This window comes from Schistocerca americana, chromosome 1 (assembly GCF_021461395.2).
Source record: "Schistocerca americana isolate TAMUIC-IGC-003095 chromosome 1, iqSchAmer2.1, whole genome shotgun sequence".
Taxonomy (NCBI): domain Eukaryota; kingdom Metazoa; phylum Arthropoda; class Insecta; order Orthoptera; family Acrididae; genus Schistocerca; species Schistocerca americana.
The window spans coordinates 1036154770-1036168882 of record NC_060119.1 but is presented as its reverse complement, the minus strand read 5'-3'; the positions used below and the strand labels follow the sequence as shown (position 1 = coordinate 1036168882).

Genomic DNA, 14113 nt, shown 5'->3' with positions numbered 1-14113 from the left:
CCTGGCCGCCAAATCATTGTATATAGAGAACAACAGCGCTCCTATGACACTTCCCTGGGGCACGGCTGACGAAACCCTTGTACCTGATGTACCGCCGTCGAAGGCGACGTACTGGGTCTATTACTTAAGACGTCTTCCGAGCCGCTCACATATCTGTGATCTTATTCCATATGCTCGTACCTTCGTTAACAACCTGCAATGGGCCACTGTGTCAAGTGCTTTCCAGAAATCTAGAAATATGGAATCTACCTGATGCCCATCATCCATAGGAAGCAGTTTGTCCTGTGAAAATAAGGCAAGTTGAGTTTCGCAAGAAATATGCTTTCTAAAACCACACTGTTTCGTGGACAGAAGCTTCTCAGTCCCAAGAAAATTAATAACATTCTAACGAAGAATATGTTCAAGGACTTTGCAGCTAAACGAGGGTAGGGATGTTGGTTAATTTTGCTGGTCCGTTCTTTAACCAATCTTATACACAGGAGTCACCTTCGCTTTTTGCCAATCACTTGGGACTTCATGTTGCGCGAGAAATTCGTGATAAATGCGAGCTAGCTAAGGATCCAATGCCGTAGAGTAAAACAGTATTGGGATTCCATCCGCATCTGGTGGCTTATTTGCTTTCAAATCTTTCCGTTGTTCCAGGGATGCTCATTACTATGTCGCCCATACGGACGTCTGTCCGATGGTCACATGATCTGTCCAATGGTCAAATGACGGTATGTTTGTACGATTCTCGTGTGTGAGCGATTTCTTGAACGCGAATTTTAAAACCTCGGCTTTCGTTTTACTAACTTCAACTGCCACACCAGACTAGTCAACAACGGACCCACTTAGTGATTTTATTTAGGACCAGAATTTTCTCGGGTTCTCTGCCAGATCTTTTGATAAAGTATCACGGTCGAAGAAAACGCACGGATCTCTGCTGACCTTTGCTTCTCATCATTTGTGCACTCTCTTTTGCTCCAAGAGTGTAACAGCCTCTGCTTCCTCAGCATCTTTCCGAATTTCGTTATTAAACCGGTCTTTTCTATCCTTTATCCAGTTACTAGGCACATAACTCTCCAGACCACGATTTACGATCTGCGTGAACTTTGCACAAAATCCCTCTACGTCCATCTTACTGGAACTAAGTGATGTCAGTTCACTCTCTAAGTGAGAAGCTAACAGCTGCTTAACTGCTCTCTCTAGCAGAAACACTCTCCTAGCCTTCTTGACTGATTTACTACCATGCATTTCTCCAAGTGATTTATTAACTTTCGTAACCATAGCTGCTATAATAGCATCATGATCTCTAATCCCCGTTTTTATACCAACATTGTCGATAAGATGAGGTCCATTTGTAGCTTCAAGGTCTAAGATATCCCCATTGTGTGTGGACTGCCGAGCTATCCGCTCAAGACAGTTTTCAGAAAATTTGTTCAAAAGTTTTTTACACGACTGTCTGTCTGTATCCCCCACAATGAATCCATAGATATTTAAGCTTATACTTGGTAGATTAAAGTCCCTCCCACTAGTATTGTATGATCTTGGTATTTAGGCGCTACTGACCGTAGACTTTCTTTGAATGAATCTAGAACTGTCTGAGCAGAGTGGCCGGTAAACACATCAAAAATGGTTCAAATGGCTCTAAGCATTATGGGACTTAACATCTGAGGTCATCAGTTCCCTGGACTTAGAACTACTTAAACCTAACTAACCTAAGAACATCACACTCCATGCCCGAGGCAGGATTCGAACCTGCGACCGTAGCAGCAGCGCGGTTCCGGACTGAAGCTCCTAGAAGGTAAAAACATCCAGAAATTAACTTGGTTTCACTTACTCGTGTTAAACGCGACCAGATAACTTCACTGAAATGAACACTCCCCTTCCTAAGGCTTCTAATCTGTCTTTACGACATACGTTACACGACTTGCTTAAGACTTCAGAGCTTTCCACTTCGTGTTCCAGTGCGAAAGTTTTCCTGGAGGGCAGTAAATTCGGTAACTTAACTACGAATACTTCGACAGTTTGATGATAAAATACTGAGAGCGTCTTTACTTTGAACGTGGTCTGACTTCCCTTGCTGCATACCGTCTGGCGAGTGTTCATCAGAGTACCTCAAACTACCGCCTAGTCTGAAGAACCTTCATGTGCACTTCATAAGTAATTTGCTACCTGCAGGCCGTGGTGGCCGAGCGGTTCTAGGCGCTTCAGTAGGAACCGCGCATCTGCTACGGTCGCAGTTTCGAATCCTTCCTCGGGCATGGATGTGTGTGATGTCCTTAGGTTAGTTAGGTTTAAGTAGTTTTAAGTTCTAGGGGACTGATGACTTCAGATGTTAAGTCACATAGTGCTCAGAGCCATTTGAACAATTTTGAACTCTGCTACCCGAGTAGCTGCTTCCTTCGTGTAGTGCACCACCGACCTATCGAGGAGAATCCCACAAATCCCCACCCGATAACGCAGCTCTACAAATCTGCGGTCGAGGAACCGTTTGGTTGACACCCTCCACTCGGCTCCAAACCAAAGGACTCCGATCAACTCTGAGAATAATGCTGCAAATTGTGATCTCTGGTTGCATTCCAAGCGTGAGGACAGAAGTCTTCCCGATCTGCACCAGCCGGCTGTACGAACTGACGATGGCGTCAGAACGCATGCGACAGACGTCGTTAGTGCGACGTGAGCCACAGCTTTCAGACAACTCCACCCTGCACGCTCGATAGGCGGAGGCAGGGCCGCCTCCACATCTCGGATGAAGCCCCTCAGTAGACATACCGAGCACATATTCGCTTTCTTTCCAGTCCTGAACGCTTTCTGCCTAAGAGGCTCCATAACACGCCTAACGTTCGACCTCCCTATCGCTAATAAACCTCTCCGCCCGTGTCCTGCTCGGACCCTGCTGAAACAGTGGCCACGTGTCCACTCACACGTGAAGGGGCGAGACCAGACGGCCAGTCTCCATATTGGCCCTCCGCCCCGAGCGACACGAACACATTAAAAAAAATGGTTCAAATGGCTCTGAGCACTATGGGACTCAACTGCTGAGGTTATTAGTCCCCTAGAACTTAGAACTAGTTAAACCTAACTAACCTAAGGACATCACACACATCCATGCCCGAGGCAGGATTCGAACCTGCGACCGTAGCGGTCTCGCGGTTCCAGACTGCAGCGCCAGAACCGCGCGGCCACTTCGGCCGGCCACGAACACATTACCACCCGCCGCTCACCCTGCTATGAAGGTGGATCCATCGCGTCAGGTACACTAGGAGGTTCCTCGGCAGCAGAGCCCATGGGCAAAACAAGCGACACCTTAGGTGTCCCATGTGACGCGCCAGATACTCCGCCATCACTACACCGCGAGGCAACAGCCTGAAGGTGACTGACCGTTGCCAGCCGGCCGGGGTGGTCGAGCGGTTCTAGGCGCTTCAGTCTTTAACCGCGCGACCGCTACGGTCGCAGGTTCGAATCCTACCTCGGGTATGGCTGTATGTGATGTCTTTAGGTTGGTTAGGTTTAAGTAGTTCTAAGTTCTAGGGGACTGATGACCTCAGATGTTGAGTCCCATAGTGCTCAGAGCCATTTGAACCATTTGAACTGACCGTTGCCAAAAGAGCAATCGCCTGTTCGCGAACTGCGGCCAGCTCCTCCTGCGTCAGCACACAGCATGCACACATCCTGATGACCCTAGCGAGACTAAATGAGGAAGTAAACCATAAAAGGAGATAGAATCCCAGATATGCAACTTGCTACCCTCGTGATGTGTCACCAGTGGATGCTGATGCGTTATTGGGCTGTTCAGTGAGCAACTGCTGCGGTCCAGACTGAATGAGTTTACCCTTACAAAAACGTGAGATTAAACCTCTTAAAAAAGAACAACACGTATAAGATTTAATAAAAGAAAAGAGAAAAAATAAACACTTAACTTGTCGCTTTGTAGATATATATCAGCCAAACTCGGCGGCCTCTACGTCGTCGAAGCAATCGGTCAAGAACTTTTGAAGATATTTGCTGCGAACAACAATGTACAGGTTTCTACCAAAACAAACTGCAAGACTGCAAGAAAGAAAATGCTGCGCTATGTTGTGCTGTGAAAATGGGTGATTTTGTTCTTTTTTCTCGCAGTCAGTTTTGACTACGATAGCTAGGAATTTACCACCTAGTAAAGTGTTTCCTCTTCCATATATGCATGTTCTTTCTCCTTATGTACAGGGCTATTACGAATGATTGAAGCGATTTCATAAATTCACTGTAGCTCCATTCATTGACATATGGTCACGACACACTACAGATACGCAGAAAAACTCATAAAGTTTTGTTCGGCTGAAGCCGCACTTCAGGTTTTTGCCGCCGGAGCGCTCGAGAGCGCAGTGAGACAAAATGGCGACACGAGCCGAGAAAGCGTATGTCGTGCTTGAAATGCACTCACATCAGTCAGTCATAACAGTGCAACGACACTTCAGGACGAAGTTCAACAAAGATCCACCAACTGCTAACTCCATTCGGCGATGGGATGCGCAGTTTAAAGCTTCTGGATGCCTCTGTAAAGGGAAATCAACTGGTCGGCCTGCAGTGAGCCAAGAAACGGTTGAACGCGTGCGGGCAAGTTTCACGCGTAGCCCGCGGAAAATTGGCTCATGCCAGAACTGGAGACCGACAGCGCCGACTTCATCTTTCAACAGGATAGTGCTCCACCGCACTTCCATCATGATGTTCGGCATTTCTTAAACAGGAGATTGGAAAACCGATGGATCGGTCGTGGTGGAGATCATGATCAGCAATTCATGTCATGGCCTCCACTCTCTCCCGACTTAACCCCATGCGATTTCTTTCTGTGGGGTTATGTGAAAGATTCAGCGTTTAAACCTCCTCTACCAAGAAACGTGCCAGAACTGCGAGCTCGCATCAACGGTGCTTTCGAACTCATTGATGGGGACATGCTGCGCCGAGTGTGGGAGGAACTTGATTATCAGCTTGATGTCTGCCGAATCACTAAAGGGGCACATATCGAACATTTGTGAATGCCTAAAAAAACTTTTTGAGTTTTTGTATGTGTGTGCAAAGCATTGTGAAAATATCTCAAATAATAAAGTTATAGTAAAGCTGTGAAATCGCTTCAATCATTTGTAATAACCCTGTATAATCTTAAACAAACTGTATACACAGCTACGTGCTGTTTTCTTTTCTTCCTCACAGTCGCTGTTAATAGGAAACAGGAAAACTGTATTTTCGGCTTATCAGTTTACCTATTTTACCTACACATTTGCAGAGTAAAACTAGTCGAAATTCTGTTATTGAAAATCCAGCAGCATAAGCCACATACCAATTATCCCATTCAGTTTACCCATTCATTTTAAGCGACTTCAATTCCCAATCAAGATTTCGTTGGTAATAACAATAAGCAAGGCTCAAGATCAGAGAGAGGGAGAGAAGAGGATACTCACAAAGACAGTAAAGAAAATGGAAATAGATATGGAGAAGGGGGGGGGGACACTGAAGAGCAGAGGGGAGAAGGTGACGCACAGAGATGGGGAGCTGGAGGAGATAGAAAAAGAGAGGGGGGGATACTAACATTTTGCTGGAAAATCGTATGTGCATTATTTACAAAGATGAGCGAAAACATTTGGCTACTGACCACCGCAACACTGAGTGCAGCACGGTGGCGTTGTGGGCACATGACTTGGAAACGAAAGTATATAAACAGAAAGGAGGGAAATGAGCACTGATTCTACTGACAGTACAACTCCAAATGAGGAAATACATTGACATAAGCGACCTGGACACAGGGCAGATTCTTACGGCGCGTACCCGAGAATAAGCATATTGGAATCAGCGAATATGGTGGCTATTCGCGTGCTGTCGTGGAAAGTGGTTGGTAAATGGTGAAACGACGAGTAGGCTACGAGGTGTTGGACGTCCGCACCACATCACAAAATGTGAAGGTTAAAGGCTTGCCCACTCTGCCAGCACACGTCGCTGAACATGGTGCTCAGCAACAGGTGACTCATATGTGACTCATATGTTGATCCAACGGCATCGTCAGTTACGACTGTGGTGGACACCACATCATCGAGATTGCTCCGTGGATCAATGGAAACGTGTCGCCTGGTCGGATGAATCACATTCTTTGTTACACCATGCCGATGATCTTGTCCGGATATGACGTCGTCCAGGCGAATAGTTGGGCGTCATGTGGCCCGTGGTAGTAATCGTAGTCACTGCGATAGCTGTGGACAACGTGAACATTATTGCGAAGTACCCGCATTTCTTTCTGTTCTGATGTATTTTCCAGCAGGATAACTGTCCGTGTCAGAAGATGAGAATCGTGTTAGATTGATTCGAGAAGAATGACAGTGAACTCACAGTGATACCAAATTCGCCAGATCCGAACCCGGTGAAACACATCTGAGGCGCTATCGGGTGACAGCTCCTCTCTCGCAAACCTCTGTCCACTAACTTATGGAAAATGCGTAAAAAGCTGGTCTCACATACATCCGAAAACTTAACAGGGAATAGTCGATTCTGTGCCAAACAGAATGGCTGCTGTATTACGTTCCAAAAGCTGACCAAAACGCTATTAGGTTGGTTGGTTGGTTTAGGGAAGGAGACCAGACAGCGAGGTCATCGGTCTCATCGGATTAGGGAAGGACGGGGAAGGAAGTCGGGCGTGCCCTTTGAAAGGAACCATCCCGGCATTTGCCTGGAGTGATTTAGGGAAATCACGGAAAACCTAAATCAGGATGGCCGGACGCGGGATTGAACCGTCGTCCTCCCGAATGCGAGTCCAGTGTCTAACCACTGCGCCACCTCGCTCGGTCGCTATTAAGTAGCTAGTTACAATCTTTTCACTCATTAGTATATAAAGATTGAGCGAACAGGACATTTGATCTGTGTGAAGGTCTACAGCGTAATTGTATACCTACGTTACAATATATCTATTTTAGCCGGCCGCCGTGGCGCTGCAGTCCGGAACCGCGGGACTGCTACGGTCGCAGGTTCGAATCCTGCCTCGGGCATGGGTGTGTGTGATGTCCTTAGGTTAGTTAGGTTTAAGTAGTTCTAAGTTCTAGGGGACTTATGACCTAAGATGTTGAGTCTCATAGTGGTCAGAGCCATTTATCTATTTTAATCGTGTAAACAGCGGTGTATTTCAGATATTTATGCATAATGCGGTTTATCTTTTATTAAATATTTTGTTGTATGCTGACATTATCTCATATGAATCGACGATACAATAACAAAATGCAAAATGTTTCTTTGTCTTTGTACTTTATGTACACTGTCTGTGGCACATCTTCAACACTGATCGAAGTGACATTTAGAATGTTTCTTCGCAGTTCTGATAAATCCGCAAAGCATAGCTTTCAGACCACTGTATTTCAACACCGCGTAAAATTATAATAGGCTGAATAACGCCGCACAGTTCGTAAAGTTTTCGCATTACATTAAACTTTACTGCCGGAAAATATGTTTCAACAAGGGCTAAATTCATCAAGGTGTGCTGTTCTCGTCCATAATTCCTTGCATAAATAAGCTAGTTTCCTTCACGAGTTTTTAAGTACTGGCATATTGGGAAAGAATGCCTTAAAATATAGTGATTTTAGCCAAGGAAACGATTATTGCATAATTTACTCGCAAAGTAACGGTTATTGCAGCCTCTATAACAGTTACTCCGAAAATTTTACGTCATTTAGCGACTTATATGGAAACCGGCCACCTCTTTGTAAGCTACTGGTTATAATGCCTGCGCTGACGTTACATTCCAGGTAAATAATGTTATGAATTGTCAGTATCTTTATACGAACTTAGCTACAATATAAAGTGTAAAATGACCTGTTCGTTGACGGGTCGTTAAAATCTAATCTTTCTGCCCCCGAATTGTTTCTATTATGTCCTAGCGTAGTCAGAAGGATCAGTGCCTACTGCGTATAGAAATGAGAAACCACAATTGGCAGAGTGAAGATAAATTTCATTTTCTATGGTACATAATATTAAAGACTGTCTTTAATTATGGAAGTGCTGTAACGTTTTTTACTCAGGGTAATCACAAAAGCAGCATAATGAGGCCCTCAGACTGTTGCATAACTTGATTATGAAAGTGAACGTTGGAAAGAGGAGTAAGTAGCGTATAAATTGCAAGGCTGACGTGAAAGAGAAGTTTACAGTGCAAATGTGAGAAGTAAGTTAGTGAAACATACATACAGCTAAACATGAGTCATTTCTTTATATCTCTTTATGGAAAGATCGAACTGAATCTAACGAAGCTGGAGAAACGAAGATGTCTCGTGAGAAATGCAACAGAAACGAGGAAAAAACATGTGACATTCCCTGGTGGTGTGCGTCAGAAATCGAAAGACGCCGGGAGAATACTGTACGCGCATCCCAACAAACAGGAATGTGATCCCGCCGTGACGTCGCAGAAAAGGACTCAATGCGATTTGCGTCCTCATATTGTTATTGGGGACGGAAAGTTAGCTGTGGTTGGTTAGAACGTCGACAGAGCCGGCCGCGGTGGCCGTGCGGTTCTAGGCGCTACAGTCCGGAGCCGCGCTGCTGCTACGGTCGCAGGTTCGAATCCTACCTCGGGCATGGATGTGTGTGATGTCCATAGGTTAGTTAGGTTTAAGTAGTTCTAAGTTCTAGGGGACTGATGACCGCAGCAGTTGAGTTCCATTGTGCTCAGAGCCATTTGAACCATTTTTGAACGTCGACAGACACTCGTATCAGTTTCATTGCCTAGCTAAAGAGACTACATGGATTTTTGACGGGTAAAAGTGTAATGCAATAATCTTTTTTTTAATTTTAAATCATTATTTTCTGAACAGCAGCAATATAGCTGTGAGGAAAACTGAAAAGAAGAGTAAACAAATAAAACTGTCACACTCAAATTCCATCAACGCTTAATAATTGCTCCAAGTCGAGAGTGATGCGCAAGAAACTGTTCCAGATAAAATACGATTCTAAATTAGAGCATAATGACATGACGGATCTTATATTACGCGAGAGCTTTAAAACTGAAGGGTTTCGTCGTTTCTGATTGCCCGTTTTGTCGTTGTGTCCAACGTAAATGTTACAGGAAACGTTGTCCGTTTTCGAAAACTGAGCGTTATAGTTCTCCTGCATACCTTGCTGTGCTTACACTAGTAGAAGGCGAAATGTGGTGAAGAAAAACTTAGCCACAGTGTAAGGGTTTCTTTCAGAACTAGTGTACACTAGAGGAAATTAAAAAAGCAAATAATATTAACGAAATGGTTAACTCTTTCTTAAGTGTTTTTCTACTCCTACAGAACATCGAGTATCCTTTTCTCTTGCAACAAACAATGATAAAATTAAGGGGGAAAAGGATGGATAACACCTTGAATAAAAGTGTATTTGCATCAGGAGCGCAAAGCTTTAACTAACTTATAGAGCAAGTCGGACAAGCTGTGATATTTGAAACTTAAATTCCCAGAGTATGTGTTGGACAGGGACACGAACCCTCGGCAAATAAATATTGTTACGAACACGTAGTAGTAGACTGTAGATATGAGTGCGTACTTAGAAGAGCAGGTGGGGGATGGGGAGAGATTGAGATGGATATCTATGACCAGTTGGTGGGAGCGTTCCCCGTCAAAAGCAAAGAACAGAGTTGGTATACTGCTTTGGCACTAGTTGGTAACTTTGATATTCTAAATATTCTGGTCGGTGGCGTCTCAGAAAAAGCAAGGCGTCAATAGATATCATAGCAAAGAAGAGGATGTCCAACAGCCCAATCATGTGAATTACAAAGAAACATCGCTCTACGCTTGACCCAGTGACTGAAAAGCGAAGGGAAGCGGGCACAACAGAGAGTAAGCGTTCCGATCAATCTCCGTAAGACGTGGAACCATCAAAATGTTGCTCGTCTCGGCAGTATCGTCGACCTGGCTCAGAATGTTCAGAGTAACCGGTCTCTAAGACAGTAAAGAGTGTGCCTTGTCCTCGCATTAATGTGAAAAATAATAAATAAATAAAGAAATACATAAAAAGTCATGAAGTATCATTTCAATATGCATCAGCCGAAAGTTGGAATTTTCATTCTATATACAGTAAAAATATGTGGCTTCTAGTACTTCGAGAAACACCTAGAGACAAAACATGATCGTCCCATTATTTTCAACTAGTATTACTGAATTGCAGATGATCTATGTCGTCTTTATCGCGTAGAGACAGCTGAGCAAGTGCCAATTAGCACAAGTTTTCCCGAAAGCTTACGGCGTTTGCATTAAACAGCTGAATAAGCGAATCTCTTCCGCCTTCAATGCCCTTAAGTACGGGAGGTTTAAGTTAAATCCCATTAACCGCACTCAGTCTGAACGAACATAATTAAGTAAAACTTGGAGCAGAAATAAACTTCGCGAGACTCTTCCGGGGTGTCAACGGCTGCTAGCTGCTTGTGGAAGTGTGGTGGCAACCGCTCTGGGCGACATGAGAACTCGGGAAAGTTTTCACAAGGGTGGAGTAGAACATCCTCTTAAAGGAATCTTCCCCCAGTTTTCAGAAAGTACCACTCGAACAGATTTTAGAGAAATTTATGATCCTTTTAACTAGCCAAGAAAGTAGGTAATGGCTTTTGACGTTTGAACTGTAAATACATGCTCACCTCCGGTGCAATATTTTGCATTAGTTTTCATTAAATGATGAAAGATTACTTTCCTCTTAAAAAATCCGTCACTTGTGCATAGTTCTGGAGTTCATATTCCAATCTGAGCGTGCTAATGTTACTCTTTTTATCAGTGACTACTAGTAAGTTTTCGTCCACAATAGAGATAGGAAACAGTGAAATGCTCTAGAACTTGCTAAACTTGTGGTTCCTTTCCTGGGGCGGAATTTAGCTTCTACTGTCGCATTGAAAATTCTTTTACGCCTTGTGTAAAACCTTAACAAATAACACAGCTCTTTCCAAGTTTTCATGGCTTTTAATCAGCGTTACTGTGTAGAAACGTATTACTAACATCCATCACAAGAGGTTACTGAATATTTTCGAAATAATTGTACTTTTCATAAAATACTCAGGTTGATTTCCACTATCCCTCTATTTCTACTTTTATTTATTTTTCTGTTGCTTCCATTACGTTTTGAAGGTGTTTATTTCACTCTGCATTATTTCGCTTACCTTATCCGAGGTTCTTAGCTAATGTGACTATTTCAAGATCCATTGCCTAATACGTTTCCCCCTATGGTAATATTCAATACAAGTGAAACATTGATTTCCTTTAGATTATTGTAGATTTCGCAAAATGAAAAAAAGAATCCGTAAAGTTTCAGCCCATGGTTGCCCACTAGATACACTGCGATACTGAAAAGAATTTCTTGTACTTACATTACGTGCTGAGTGCGGTAGCGTTCTCGCTTCCCGCGCCCGGGTTCCCGGGTTCGATTCCCGGTGGGGTTAGGGATTTTCTCTGCCCCGTGATGACTGGGTGTTGTGTGATGTCCTTAGGTTAGTTAGGTTTAAGTAGTTCTAAGTTCTAGGGGACTGATGACCATAGATGTTAAGTCCCATAGTGCTCCGAGCCATTTGAGCCATTACGTGCTGAAACACACGAGTTTCGCTCAGACTCGTATACTTTGATAGATGCTTTGACTATCACAGAGATGTGAATGCTGCGTGGCATCACCAGTTCATAAGACTAGTAAAATTTTTTGTTCGGTGCTGCACAGTAACGAGTATTACATGCTTCCGATTTTGGTTGATTCAGTTGAATGTGAAATGGTTTATTTATACAGAGCTGCATTAAAATGGGGAGACAGGGAGGCGTCTCATTGGACATATACAGAGTATATTTTCGAATCTCCAGATGGCTCTGAGTACTGTGGGATTTAACATCTGAGGTCATCAGTCCCCTAGAACTTAGAACTACTTAAACCTAACTAACCTAAGGACATCACAGACATCTTTGACCGAGGCAGGATTCGAACCTGCGACCGTGGCGGTCGCGCGGTTCCAGATGGAAGCGCCTAGAACCGCTCGGCGACACAGCGAATCTCCAGACGGATGTATCGAAATGGAATTATCAATCAATCTGGACAACCCAAAAATACGGGAACTGTCAATCTGGATGGAAATACATCCGCAATCACATCTAAAATAACCTTAATAACTGCGTTTTTACTCTTCATAAGACGTAGAATAGCACGCTGTGAAAGTTTTGTCCAGATCTTTTATTTTAATATGTTTAGTTACTGCATAATTAACTGGCATCTGATGTTGCCACTGCGAGTACTCTCTGCAGGCAGTCTCCTGAACTTTCCGGTCACCGTGGTGGTACAAAAATGCTTTAAAGTCTGTCTCGCACAAAAATCATGTTACATATTCTGAAATTAACGTACGATTTAGGTCTATATGGCGTCTTTATGTATGTCAAAAGTCTGTCGTTAATTTGAATTAGGGTTGGAATTACATATTTTACTGAAATGGATAACTACTTGAGACTTGGTGCGCACAATTTTTTATGCAGCTTGAGTGAAAAAGTTATGCAGCTTGAGTGAAAAAGATAGAGCCGACCGGCTCCCATTGGTTTATTGCTGGTGGACGTAGTCCAGCCCGCTACCTATAAAATAGCAACGAAATTAAACAGGACAATACACAGCATTCAAACACGCGAATGTTACTGAGGATTCTTCCATTACTTCTTGGTAGAACAATTCCAAATTTAAGGTTGAATGACAAGTACACTGCTTTAGGTCTACCGATTTTTGTTTGGTTTCGACTACATCCCAGATTATTAGGCCATCTTCAGGAAACAACTGGCGTCTGAAAGGGACACTAGATCTTGGGTAACCAAACATTGTGACCGAAGGTAAGTCACTTGCATACAGTGTTGTGCACCAAACTTGCTTCTCAACGTTGAAAACCCATTTTACACAATGGACAATGTTACACACAATAAATAATTAAGCCACACAATATTACGGATTTAATGGTTATAATGCTAAATTATGTGTGGTCTTGACATTGGCTGAGAAACTATTAAACTGAGCAATCTTCTTTTACACCTAACTACAAACTATGGCATCATAACCATCTAACATGTAAGAGCGTAAGATTATGTATATTAATTATTGTGTATAACACTGTCCACTGCTAAAGTTTGGTTTACAATGTTAAAATACGTGTTTGTTGAACAACATAACAGTACCTCAGCCAATATCAAGACCTCACAAAATTTAGCATTATAACCATTTAATCTGTAATATTGTGTAGTTTAAATATTTACTGTGCTTCACATTGTCCGCTGTGTAAAGTGTAATTTCAACTTTAAAAGACAACTTTGATGCACAGTACTTTATGCAATAGATTGTATCTTTGTTTATAGAGTTTGGTAACCTAAGAACTAGGTGATGGTCAGTTGTTTACTGAACATGGCCTAATAAGCCAAAAACTAGTTTGAAATAAACAAAAATCAGTAGAACAAAAACATTGTACTTGCTATTCATCCTTAAACTTAAATGTTATATAACTTCGTTTGTTATTTTAATATTTCTCCTCGCCAATTTAGTTGTAATTTAGTTACCTTCCTCAAAAATATTAGTATTCCAAAGTGGCAACGACCGGTAGAAAACAGTAAAACAATGCGTTGTAGCAGGTAGAGTCTATGGTGCGGTCGGGAGTGAGAGACTCTTTGGTTTCAGATTGTTTGGGAAACATTGCACCGCGCACAAAAAAAGTTTTTAAAACAATTACACGCGGAAAACAGAAGCGAATATGGACAGGACAGCCAGGAATAACAGTTGTGAAGTGTTATTGCAGCCAATTTGTATCCCGTAATTCGGAATGAATTGGAATTCGTCACAGAAGTGAAGTCCACCGAGCACTATAGATAAGCGGTGACGTACACTGCGATCTCGCTATACTTTTAAATTCTTTGTGATTTTATGAAAAATAAAGAAATAATTAGTTATACTGAAGTTACATATTTCATTTGGCTCTCATGGTTGTTCCATAAGAGAGTTCAATGCATTGTGGGCACTAAATACTACTTCATTGTTTCTAAGATAATATGGACACTTATTAAAAAAAACGAGAGTTATATGTAAGGCAATGGATATGACTACTATATTGCACAACGTTTTTTTGCAATCACAAAATATATTGAAACCAGCGGCAAAAAAGAGG

General features: G+C 42.8%; 1 protein-coding gene across 1 annotated transcript in view; it reads right to left on the bottom strand.

The window, feature by feature from the left end:
- The window catches only part of LOC124549284, a 476650-nt gene that overhangs the window by 365581 nt on the left and 96956 nt on the right, over positions 1 to 14113 (bottom strand). The window lies entirely within an intron of this gene.